Source organism: Sphaerodactylus townsendi, linkage group LG04 (genome assembly GCF_021028975.2).
Source record: "Sphaerodactylus townsendi isolate TG3544 linkage group LG04, MPM_Stown_v2.3, whole genome shotgun sequence".
In the NCBI taxonomy this organism is placed as follows: Eukaryota; Metazoa; Chordata; class Lepidosauria; order Squamata; family Sphaerodactylidae; genus Sphaerodactylus; species Sphaerodactylus townsendi.
The window spans coordinates 33,201,815-33,214,390 of NC_059428.1; the positions used below are offsets into that span (position 1 = coordinate 33,201,815).

At 45.4% G+C, this 12,576-nt stretch overlaps 1 protein-coding gene across 1 annotated transcript in view; it reads left to right on the forward strand.

Moving 5' to 3' along the window:
* The first annotated feature begins 4,257 nt into the window (after positions 1–4,257).
* PDS5B (PDS5 cohesin associated factor B) overlaps positions 4,258–12,576 on the forward strand; it is an 86,557-nt gene continuing 78,238 nt past the window's right edge. Inside the window, exon 1 of the mRNA XM_048492897.1 lies at positions 4,258–4,369. The gene's annotated coding sequence lies outside the window, so the exon portion shown is untranslated. The remainder of the gene's footprint in view (positions 4,370–12,576) is intronic.

A 12,576-nucleotide genomic window follows, 5' to 3' on the forward strand; every position in this document is an offset into this window, starting at 1 on the left:
GGAGAGGTCATATCCAGGTCGGATGTTTGTTTGTAAAACAATCCCAATCACCGTCTAAGGTGTGGGTTTTTTGCAAAGCAACTTAAACAATTCACAATTATAGTCATATCGTAATATAGCATCTATAGGAAAGATGTAGAGAAGATGCAAAGAAAACAGTTCCTGGGCTTGAGTTTTGATCACACGAGCAACTTGAAACCCTTTTCAAATCCTGGGTGTTGAGGTGGTGAGTCAGCCCATTTGAGAGAATGCAAGGGGTACGTAGAAGAAAAGGAGGGGGGGGGGTTGGAAGTTAACTCTACCTTCCCCTCCTGTAAGGAGACTCTGGCCGGTTTGAACTTGCTTCCTACCTTCACAGCGGAGGCTGTGTAAGGTGGGTGTGGCTGAGAGAGCCCCCAGGCACTGTGACTAGCCAGGGAGGGCACTCAGCAGAAAATGTGGGAGCACGGAAATAATTCTGGCTCCACATACAAGCCAGTGCTACGCCAATGTGGCAGTGTAGGCTCAGGTAGACAAAGGAAAAGGTTCTCAAGAAAAGGCTTGAAGAAGAATTTTGAGGGTTAAAACTAAAATGGAGGTGGCTTGAGGCAGAATGGGTGACACCTTTCAAGGCATTGGCACATATAATCAAAAGAAGAGAAACTTTAAATTGAAGCATAAGAGCATAGCTTAGAGGCAATGGGGAAAATTCCTCTCATGAGGGAAGAACCTTAGGGGTCCCTTTTAGAAGGGCAAGACACACAGAACATACATAAGCATACATGAGCATATATAATGTAATGAGGAGGATTGCAACTTTGACTCAAGATCTTGCTCTCTCTCTCTTGCTGAAGATGGTTTTCTTGTGAGAGCATTTTAAACAAGGCGACTCAATCATAGTTGGGATTTCTGTGAGAGCATTTTATCAATATAAGCGGGGGTGAAAAGGAAGTGGGGTTAGTCCTTGTCTTAATTCCATAGGAAGTGTTTCCAAACTGGATCATTTTCATTGAACAGACAATTGAAGACAAACCTAAGAGGAAATAACATGAGTTTAAGCATCCAGTAGGGGGGAGGGGTCGGCAGTTCCTCGTGTTGCTGTGGAAGAAAAGATTAGGTGGGGGTCGATGGGGGAATTGCGCAAGCCTTTGTCCTCTATGGCGTGGTTCCAAACTGGCTCAAACAGGGTCCTAGAGGCAGGCACGTGTTGAATCTCTATGAGAATGGCTGCACCCAAACTCGAGAAGCCCACCATCTGGGTCTCGCAGGGCGGCTCCTCCGCAGGCTGGGATCCTGCTCCTTCTGAGGTACTGACGATTTTGCTGTTACTGGGTGCTTTGAGCTTAGGGCCCTGCACGTGCTCAGAGGCTATGAAATCTGGCTTGAACCTTACGGCTGGAGGGGGCCAAGGGGGCTTCCTCTTTATGAAGGACTCTAGGCTTAAGGCCATCGTGCGAACGTCTTTCCCTCTCCATGCCTCATTGTCCTGTATGTGACATTCTGAGGAGGGTTCAAAACGGCAGTCCTCTTGGTTAGTGAGACGGACGGGGCATAGTGCCAAGATGTTGGTGTTTTCTTCCGTCAGCATTCCTTCCGGCTGCAAATCAGTGGTTTTTGCAGGGATTTTGAAATGCGCGCCATTCTGTGGCACTGACGGAGGCATGGTGATTTCAGAAATAGCAGGAACGAGCAGAGCTGGAAGTGGAAACGCAGAGGAGGGGCAGGCAACGAGATTTAGATCAGCTGAGCTTAGATTAGATTCAAGTGAAGGCATAGAGGCAGGAGGACCGGAGGAAAGGCAGGCATTGGACACCGCGAGGAGGTAGGCATCATCTTCCGTCAGGGTTTCCTTCCTCCGCAGATCGTGGTTAATGCGCTCTGCCAGAGTTTTGAAACCCGCGCCATTACGTGGCGCTGACGGGGGTGCGGTGGCTCCAGAAAATGAGGGAGGAAGCGGGGCGGAAGGCGGAGCGAGAGGAGGAGGCGGCCGGGCCGCGGGAGTGCGAGCGGGAGAGTTTGAGGGAGGCGAGGAAGCAAGTGAGGCAGAAGGAGGACAGGCGTCCAAATTAGTGGATAGAGAAAATTCCGGGGGTGAAATTGAAGGTGAAAGATCGAAAGGAGGGCGGCCTACAGCAAGGGAGCCATAGGTCTGCAGGCTGATGGCGACAAAACATTGTCTCCACGTCAGTAGCAGCGACATCGGCGTGCGAGGCTCTGTGCGAAGAGTGCGCCCGATGTTTTCCCAGTCCTTAAGATTCAATGTCCCCCCCTCTGGGTACCATGGACACTGAGCTTCAATCTCCTCAACCAATTTGCGCAGCTCCCTTCTCTTTACGGGGACCCTGCCGCATTTCGCTAACGCTTTCAGTTCGTCAACGTGCTTGTCATAAGCCCTGCTTTTGCAAGCTCCCATACTCACCGGTGTTCCGTCGGACGAGAGAGTGTCCTAGGACGCGTGTCTCTGGATGCGCCGATCCAGAGGACAGGCGATACCGAAACGGTGGTCCCTGGATGCGCCGATCCAGCGGACTTCGGTATCGCGGCCCTTCCCCAGGCGACGGTGAGCAGGGTGGAGGTTCGAGGAATCCCGGGTTTCGGCACCAGCTTGTAGTCATCCCCGCAGGGTCGTCGCTAAGGAATAGGCGAGACGCGGAGGAGGTTTCATCTGGTGGAGAGCGTCAGCAACAGGAAGCGCGGGATTTCGTGATCCTGACAACTCTGCCCTGTGCTGGTCTCTGGCACCTTTTATTAGGGTTTCATTGTGGGCGTGTAAAGGAGGTGGGTAGGGAGATGAGCGGGAGACCGGGAGACCTGGAGATCATCATGTGATGCATGATCTCACCTGGCTACGTGCGGAGAGGAGCGTAAGCGTCTGAGCCTAATCCTCACCTGGGGGCAAGACCATTGTCCCTGCGCCCGGTGACTGAGCCAGACAGTTCATGACCCGTGACTCATAGGGGGATGAGGAGTGGGGGTGCGGTGCGACCAGAAGGCCGTAGGTCCGTTGGCGTCCCAACGTTCTACCACGGTGCTGCTGGGTCAGCAGTGCATTACTACACCTCCCAAAGTGCCTAAGTGCTTTGCAACACATCATCTATGGGTTACTTCATTAATGCAGATTCTCAACACCCTATTGGCTATGCTAATCTAGCCAATGTTCACTAACTAACAGCATCATCAATTATTTCATGACTGAAGAGCTGACACTTGCCGTACCAACACCTTTCCTGCCAAAGGCAATGTTCAGTGCTACCGTTTTGCAGGGCCACAATAAAAAAAGAAATAACCACTTCGTGGCTGGAAAATGAACAGCAAAGTACAAGCCTCTCTAGGATCAATGCAGATGTGACTGAGGATGGCATCATGCAGTTGTATAGCAACACACAATGGTGTTCATGACATTTTTTTCTAGACTTAGCAAATCTTTTTCAAACTCTGCACTGCCACACTTCAAAATGGGAGCATCAATAGCCTACTTGACAGGATTGTTGTGAGAATGAACACTACCAGAACACAAACTACCCTCTAGGAGTGAGAAGCACAAACCTTCCCAAATCCAGAAAGACAATGTGGCTCAATCGCTTCTGTCATGATGAGCCAGTGTATCACAGGAGCTCACTACACTGGTTTTTGTTGCAATTCTCCTTTAGCGTCAGCAAGAAAGGCAGACTATGAATAAAGCCAGTCAGCGCATCCCTTTGACCACATCACTGCGACTCGTCTTCACGTGCAAAGTCTTCCCCTCTCTTGAGGAAACTTCCCTACTGCATAAGCTTCGATGGATGCATAAGCTTTGATGGAGCAGCAGTGGCGTAGGAAGTTAAGGACTGGTGTATATAATCTGGAGGAACCGGGTTTGATTCCCAGCTCTGCCGCTTGAGATGTGGAGGCTTATCTGGGGAATTCAGATTAGCCTGTGCACTCCCACACATGCCAGCTGGGTGACACTTGGGCTAGTCACAGTTCTTCTGAGCTCTCTCAACCCCACCCACCTCACAGGGTGTTTGTTGTGAGGGGGGAAGGGCAAGGAGATTGTAAGCCCCTTTGAGTCTCCTACAGGAGAGAAAGGGGGGATATAAATCCAAACACCTCCACCTCCTCTACTTCTTCTTCTAGTTTACGGGGTTCAGCCAGCAGAGGCCGCTACTGCCTCATTTTGCCGCTCGCCTTTCCCCACCGCTCAGTGGCGGGGTCCGCCGCGGAGCAGGAGGCGAGTTGGCGCCATTTTGAAGCTGACGGGAGGGGAGGGGGAGTCAGGGCGAGTTGCGGAAGGGGGGGGGCGAGCGGCGATTGGCGGCGGCGGCGGCTCGGCGGGGCCGGAGAGCGGAGCTGGACGGGCTCTCGCGCAGCCTGCCTGGCCGGACCCGCTTCAGCCAGAAGGGACGCGAAGGTAAGCGGCGAGGAAGGTGCCGGGAAGGAGGGGAAAAAAAGCCCTTTTCGAGACGCTTCTTTCTCCCTCCTCTGAGGCGAGCGGGGAGGGGGGGAGGGAGGAAGGGGGACGAGAGCGGCTCCGTTTCCCTTTCCTCCCGGCTCAGCCGCCATCCCCTTCCACCCTTCTCTTCATATTGAACTTGCCGCCCTTTCCTTAATGGGGGGGGGGGGGGGGGGGAAGACGAAGAAGGAGCGTGGCGGCTTTTGGGGGGGGGGGGAGGGCTTGACCTTGCTTGAGACATTCTCGCTTTGAAAAGATGGTTTCCCCTTTTCCCACCCGCGTCGGTCCCCCTTTCTGCATTTCTTCCCTTTCCTAGGTGGCCTGGAAAGGGAGAGTGGAGGAGGAGGAGGAGCCGGCCAGGCGCCCTCAAATGTGGCGCTCCCGTGCTGAGGCTTCCTTCCTTCCTTCTCTCCGCCCGCCCCGGGAGCTGCTTTCTCCCCTGGCTGAAGAATGCCTGGCAGCTCCGGGATCCCTCTTTTCCTTACTTGGCCTATTCCCTCTTCCTCCCCACCCCTTGTAGGGGCACCCTGACCCAGCTCAGCTCTTTCCTGCAGCTGCTGGGGGGTGGGGGTAACAGGACGGAAGGGGATTCCTGCTAAGGGGTCCCCGTCTCTTTTGAATGCACTTTTAACTTGCCAGGAATTGAAAGAAGCCCTGCTTTTTTCTCCGCTGTGGGAGAGATTTGAGCATGGATCGTCTCCTTGGACGTAAACACCCCCCCCCCCCCCAATTCTGGTTTGGGAAAGTTGAAGTATATCAATTAAAATTTTGCAAAAGGAGGCCTCGCACGCTTAATTCAAACCCCCCCCCCCCAATCTTGATGTATTATAATGCATTATAATCTTGATGCATTATAATGATGTGGTTTTCTTAGGGTTCTCTGCGTTGAGAGTTTCTATGATGTATGCCAGGAATTTCACTCTTTATGTAAATATAAGCCACTTTTCTAAAAAAAAAACCTCCCCCCATATCTGCTGGTTTTGCAAAGCCTCAAAAATTAAGCTGCAGTAAACCACCTCCTGCAGGGCTATGTCTACCATGTGAAGCTGTAATGGCATTCTTAAGTTGTGTGGGATTTTAACTTTGTAAGGATTCCCCACAGGGGCTTGTAACTATGGTGTGAAGTATATTGCGTTCTTGTGTACCTTGTTAACCTTAGTCCAGTGTATTTTTTTTTAATGAAGGTATGGTGGTGGTTGTCTGTTTCTCTTTTTTGAACAAGTTTGTTGTGATGTTTTGTGACGCTGTTTGAGGATTAGAGGTGCTTGTTTAATTTACTAGGTTTACAAAGCCTCTCTTTTTGGACTCAGAATGGCTTACAGCGTGTGTTGGTGTGATACGAAGTTGTGTTGTGATTTGAAGGATGACATCTTTAAGTACTCTATTCGTGGGCAGTTGACAGTATAGGAAAACATAAATGTCATGGCTAGTACTTGTGGATGAAATTTCAAAAGTACAACTGTATTTATAATATTGGACATGGTAACAATTTGGTGTGTTTAAAAATACTCTTGAATTTTGCAGAATGTGCAAATGCTCTAGGTGGCAGGCTTATAATAGCCAATTGCTTGGTCATCTGTTTTGGTTGGTAGTCACCTTTTGAGTGACTGGATTCATCCACACTGTGTTGTTATCTCCCCCTGTTTCCTGGTGTGGATAAATATGAATATATCACAACTGTTGTATTTTCCTGTCAGAGTATACAGAGAAGCATTCATTGATTACCTTTTTTTCCTTGTGCCCCCTGGGGACTCCCTACATGAACATAAAATCTGCTGGATCAGACCAATGGTCCATTTTGTCCAGCATCCTGTCTCACACAGTGTAGCCAACCAGTTACTATGGAGGTCCAACAGGAGTGGATAGAGGCTAAGGCCTTTCCCTGATCTTAACTCCTGGCACTGGTATTCATAGGTTGACTGCCTCTGAACATGGAGGTTCCCTATAGTCACCATGGCCCTAACCACTGATAGACCTCTCCTCTGTCTAATCCCCCTTTTAAGCTGTCTGCTTGTTGCCTTCACTACATCCTCTGGTAGCAAATTTCACATTTTTAATTAGTAGTTGTGTATGGAAGCATTTTCTTTTGCCTGTCCTGAATGTATTGCCCATCAATGTACGTCATTGGTTCTAGTTATTGCAGGAGAGGGAAAAAGTTATCTGGCTGATCTCCCTACCCTGTGCATATTCTTATGAACCAAATTCATGCCTCCCTTAGTTGTCTCTTATCCAGATTGAAAAGTCCCAGACTCCAGCTTTTCCTCATACAGGAGGTGCTCTTTCAACCTCTTGATCATCTTGTTTATCCTCTTCTGCACTTTTTCCAGATCTCCAGTGCCCTTTTTGAGAATGAGGCTTCATCATAGTTCTGTACAGGGGTGTTATAATGTTGATTGCATTATTTGCAGCCTCTTTTCCTAATAATCCACAGCAAAGAGTTTGACTTTTTTCATTTCTGTGACACTGTCACTGGGTTGACCCTTGACACCCTCACTACAACACCGAGGTCTCTTGTCGTGTCAGTCTCAACAAGTTCTGACCCCCATAAGCAGATATTTGAAGGTGAGATATTTTGTTCCAGTCTTTATCACCTTCTGCTTACCTACATTAAAATTCATTTCCCATATTGTTGCCCATTCACCCAACTTGTCCATCTTAGTGGAGCTCTTCAGTCAGCCTTGGTTTTCACCATCGTGAGTAATTTAGTGTCATCTGCAAACTTGGCCACAATACTACTTACCCCTAATTCCAGATCAATTATGAAAAAAAATTAAATAGCCCCAGCCCCAATACTTGTGGATCTTCACTTATCTCCATTGTGAGAATTGTCAATTGATTCTTACTTCCAACTTACTATCGCTTAACCAGTTTTTAATCCATAAAAAGACCTGTTCTCTTATCCTATGTACGTTTAACTTAGTCAGGGATCTCTTTTACGGCCTACTACCATTATAGGTTTTCTCCTCCAGGGACAGAATAATATGATAAACCCCAGGCTATACTCACAAAGATCATAAGACTTGTACAATATTCCTTCCATTCCTTCCAAACTTTCATTTATAATGCTTGCCCTTCCTTCCTCACACCTAGCTCCTTGCATAGATCTATTCCACTCTAAACTATTTTCTATTCATTGAACTTCTTGAAAATTAGTACTTAAGAGGTAAAGCGTTGTTTCTGTGTACATAGATTGTTAAGGTCTTTTTCTCAACTTTGTATGTTTATTTTATAACATTGTGGCAGTAAAGAAGCGACATGTTATCTCTGCAGACACAAATTCACAGTTTTGAGAACTGCAAAACAAAGCATGTATGATAATATCTTCTAGGTACAAAAACTGCCCAAAATAATATTATAGAAACCTCTGGAAGAGCATGACATCATGAGTGGATTAATGGAAGTCATTTACCAAAAAAAAATTAAATACTGCCTCATGCTACACATTTAAAAACTAATCCTTATTTTGTGATGAATAATCTCTGGTCTGTAATGTGTCTTAAATAGAGAACAGTCTTCAGATAGATTTTCCCCCAAAAAGTATTTTGTTGGAAACATCAGTTTTGAATCCAAAAGATCTGATTTTTAGTTTTTTTAGATCATTGGTTTCTTTCCATTGTGCTTCTTAGGATTACTCTTTCTTTCTCCCTTTTTAAATTGTGAGCAAGACAGGATTCATATTTTGAGGAAACTAGGGAAGAAAATATGTATGTGTGTTACATATCTTTGAAAAAAATGTTTTAGTGGTTGGCAGTCCTGAGGTCCTTAACAGGTTGGAAAAGGGGTTAAAATGTTTTAAAGAAATAAAATAAATCAATTGGGGGTGGGGTGCTGAGCAGGAGACAGCTCTCTTTTAGTAGTGTTTACAAGGGTTATGTATTTATTTATTAGATTTATAGGCTGCCCTTCCCTGTTGGAAGTGCTCAGGGCAGCTCACAACAATCAACAACTACATCACTAAAATCAACAATTACAATGCACTTTCACAGCACTTCAGATCCTAAAATAACAAATCAGCCCGAGGGCAGAATGAATTAACAATCAAAATGTGGAATCAATAATAGGAAAACAAAAAGAACAGGGAAACAGAGCGGGGATGGGGAAGGGAGGCCAGCCCAGTTGGACACCATTGCATCTCTCGACCGTAGGCCTGGTGGAGCAGCTCGATCTTGCAGGCTCTGCAAAACTGTAGCAAGTCTTGCAGGGCCCTGGTCTCATTTGAAAGATCCCTCCATCAGGCCAGGGTCAGAGTTGAAAGGGTCGGTTGAGGACAGCTGGACATTTTTCGGGCCAGGGACCATTAGTAAGTTGGTATTAGCAGAGCAAAGTGCCCTTTGAGGGATGTATTGGAAGAGGTGGTCTGGCAGATACAAAAGGTACCAGACAGTTTGGAACTTTAAAACAAAACCTTGAACCTGATCCAGTACTCTACCTGGAGCCAGTGTAGCTGAGGGAGCACCAGTTAAATATGTGCTCACCACAGCATCCCTGCCAGGACCCCGGCAGCTTCATTTTGGATCAGCGGAAGTTGTCTGGAGCAGTCTCAAGGGCAGTCCTGCATAGAATGAATTACAAAGTCTAGTCTTGAGGTGATCATTGCATGGATCACCATGGCTAGGTCAGGGTGAAACAGGTAATGTGCCAGTGGCCTAGCTTGGAGAAAATGGAAGACTGCCAGCTTGGCCACATTCGTGACCTGTACCTCCCTAAACAGGGAGACATCCAAACTTTTGATTGTTGGCATAAGTATTATGCTGTCAAGAGCCTGAAGCTGGTCTCCTCCTCCTGAATTCTCCTGGTTTTTATAGGTGATATAACGAAATCTATACGTGTTCTTTGCAAAAATTTGACTCATGTTGTTCTTAAACTGCACTGCAAGAGGCTAAGTGAAGTACAGAACCACAACGCTGGCAAATATCTTTGCTTGTGGATGCCAGACAAAATGCAGTTAGTTCAGCATGTTCAGGATTCGGGATGAATAACTAATGTATAAAGCTGTAAAGTCAGCGGTGGTTGTTGAAACTTTGTTTGCTTGAACGTTCTTACTAATGTGATAGATACATCTTTAGCAGGATTTAAAATCAGTTACTGTGTCTGTGTTACCTGTAGGAAGTTCACTGATCTCTCTTTCTTGAGAAGCGCATTACTTTTGTCTGTCAAAATAGATTTAAGCTGTAATAAAATGATATTCTGCTTCTTTTGAGGATCAAAAGTGCTGGTTTCTATTTTGCTATCTGATGTTAAACTTTTTTTAGTGTTTTTGAATGCTTGCATTACTCCTCGGGTAAATGCTGCCTGCTGGTGCAATTTTGATTTGTCTTCTGTCTGGCACTACTTCAGTTCTCTGAAAATAACCTTTCAATACAATGTTTCAGCATAGTAAAAGGATGTATAAAGCAGTACATACATTGCACAGTTTAGTCATATGCATCCTTTATCTTGTATATTGTTGAAACCTAGTGTCAAACATAACAATGAATCAGCTTTAGAAAACCATTTGTTTCACTGATAGTCTGTAAGGCCCAATTAGAGGATGCAGCAGGATAAATGAGGAGTACCTTGTGCTTGCTAAGGATCTCAGAGAAATGAGATCTTAGCATGACACATCATCCTACCTTCACTTTAATGAATTATAGCTGCAAGTTTCACCGATAATGTGTTTTGAGTCTCTGAGATCTTTGCAGTGATGTGAGAGACATTGAAGGACCAGTGAGCTGATTTCAGTGTAAGGCATTTTTGTATGAAATCTTGTGAAATATTGATAATGACCCACTTAAACTCTGAATGATCTTGACTTGTTGGTGATAAAAACGGACCCTTGAGAAACCTCACACATTCGATTTCAGGTAGCTGATTCTGCTGCTCTTTTGGAAATTTTGTTTCCTGCCAGCAAGAACAAAGCCAACGGATGGAATTTCCTTTTGCTCCATTTGTTAATTACAGTTGATCTACAAAAATATTGTGATCAGCTGTGTTGAATGCTGCTGATAGGTCCAACAATAGCAGAGATAGATTACCTGTATCCGATATTAGCTGGATATTGTCAAGGTCTGGGAGCAGCAGTGGCGTTGTGATTAATAGCAGGTTAACTATAATCTGGAGGATCCGGGTTTGATTCCCCACTTTTCCGCTTGAGCTGTGGAGGCTTATCTGGGGAATTCAGATTAGCCTGTGCACTCCAACACACGCCAGCTGGGTGACCTTGGGCTAGTCACAGTTCTTCTGAGCTCTCTTAGCCCCACCTACCTCGCAGGGTGTTTGGTGGGGGGGGAGAGGAGAAGGAGCCTACAGGAGAGAAAGGGGGATATAAAACCAGAAATGTGTCATGGGCATATTTTCATCCAGAAATTCCTGCTGTTAACTTTGCTGCAATGTGTTCAGTTACTTTGCTCAAGAATAGGATATTGTGTTTAGGTCAATAATTACCCCCCCTCCCCCCGCAATTTGTTAAAGATGACTTGAGAAGGAGATCTGTTCAGAGCCATCTTTCAGGTAAGAACACCTTGTAAAAGGATTGCACTCATAATATTCCCCAGGGGAGTTTTGACATTTCTCCTGTCATTATTTGAATAGGCTGGGCTATTTGAGGTTTCCCAATTTGCAGGAAGTCACCCTCCCAACCCTAATCACTCTGTCAGTGTCAGTCAGGAGAAAGCAACCTGAAAATATCAATAGCTCTCTGACAAAACATTGCTGCTGATACCCCCAGATTTTCTTCTAAGGTGGGTTGAATGAGAAAGATCTTTAACACTTAAGAAGTGGGCAAAATAATCACCACTGATGTTTGCATCAGTATCAGTGATGTTAGGTGCAGATGAAAATCACCACCTCACAGGCATCCAAATAGCCTCTACAACATATTCTTTCTGATTTTGCACTTCCTACCAATAGCACTCTTGTCAACCTAGCTTTTTTATAAACCTGATTCTGTAGTAAATCAAGGTGTTAAAGCTCTTTTGGTTAGTAACCCTGTCAGTAACACCTTGCAAAAAAAATCCTGATAAAAAGTACAGAAAAGCAATTGGCATGACATTTATAAAAATGTAAAGGAAATAAAGTCTCTTAACTGTATTATATTTAAGAAAAAATCCCAGAGTTACTAAAAAACCGTTGACATTCTAACTTCAGTGTATCCTTGTTACGCCATGTATTAGTGTCCGCTAATTTCTTTCAATAGAGTTTACCTCACTTTTGTGGAAATAAAGCGCAACAGTTGTACCATCACTTGCATTTAGTGATATGAAAGCAAAAGATCTGCCTACTGGGAAAAACTGGAAAATTTGGGGAGTACTGAAAAGAAAATTAAAAATTTTCTATTCTGTGATTAATGAGATACAGTGGAACCTCGGTTTTCATTGCCTTCGGTTTTCATTGATTTTTTCAGTGAAAAATTTGTCTCGGTTTTCATTGATTTGCAGTAAGGTGCAGGGGTTTGTGGAGAAAAATCACCCGGACAAAGCTGTTGCAGGCCGTGTCTGCAACTTGCTTAATGACAACGTCTTGCCCAATTTCAGACAAATCTTAAAGAGGTGTCAGAAACAGACATCTTTGGACAGCTTTCTGGTGCGACATTGGTCCACTGGCTCTGAAGCTGGTCCTAGTGTTATTGTTTATTACTGTTTTCAGCATTAAACTCTATGTTTATTCACCAAAAATGTGTTTTTGGTATGTTTTTTGGAGTGCCTAGAACGGATTAATTGGATTTCCATTGATTCCAATGGAAAAGTTTGCCTCGATTTTCATCAATTCTTTTCGGACGGATTACCAACGAAAACCGAGGTTCCACTGTACTTTGTAAGACAAAGTATTAATAAATCAGAATGTATAGCATGAAGATTTTAACACATTCTGCACTGGTGGTGGAATGAGCTGTGATGTCACAACTGACTTAATGGCAACCCTGTAATGTTTTCAAGGCACCGGCTGCTGCAGTCTCATGACACCAGCTGATGATGTCATCAACCAGCGCAGAGAGGATAGCAGTCTCCTTAGAGAATCCATGACTCCCAAGTCTAGGTTATACAGAGGCTGCTAGTTTGGGCCACCTGGCCAAAAACAATGGGAAAGCAAACCAGGCAAAGACTCAGAAAATAATGGGGGAAGGGGAGAACTAAGATGCAAAAAGGAGAAGACCCTGGAAGGCAGGAAATTGGTCCTGATAGGACCTG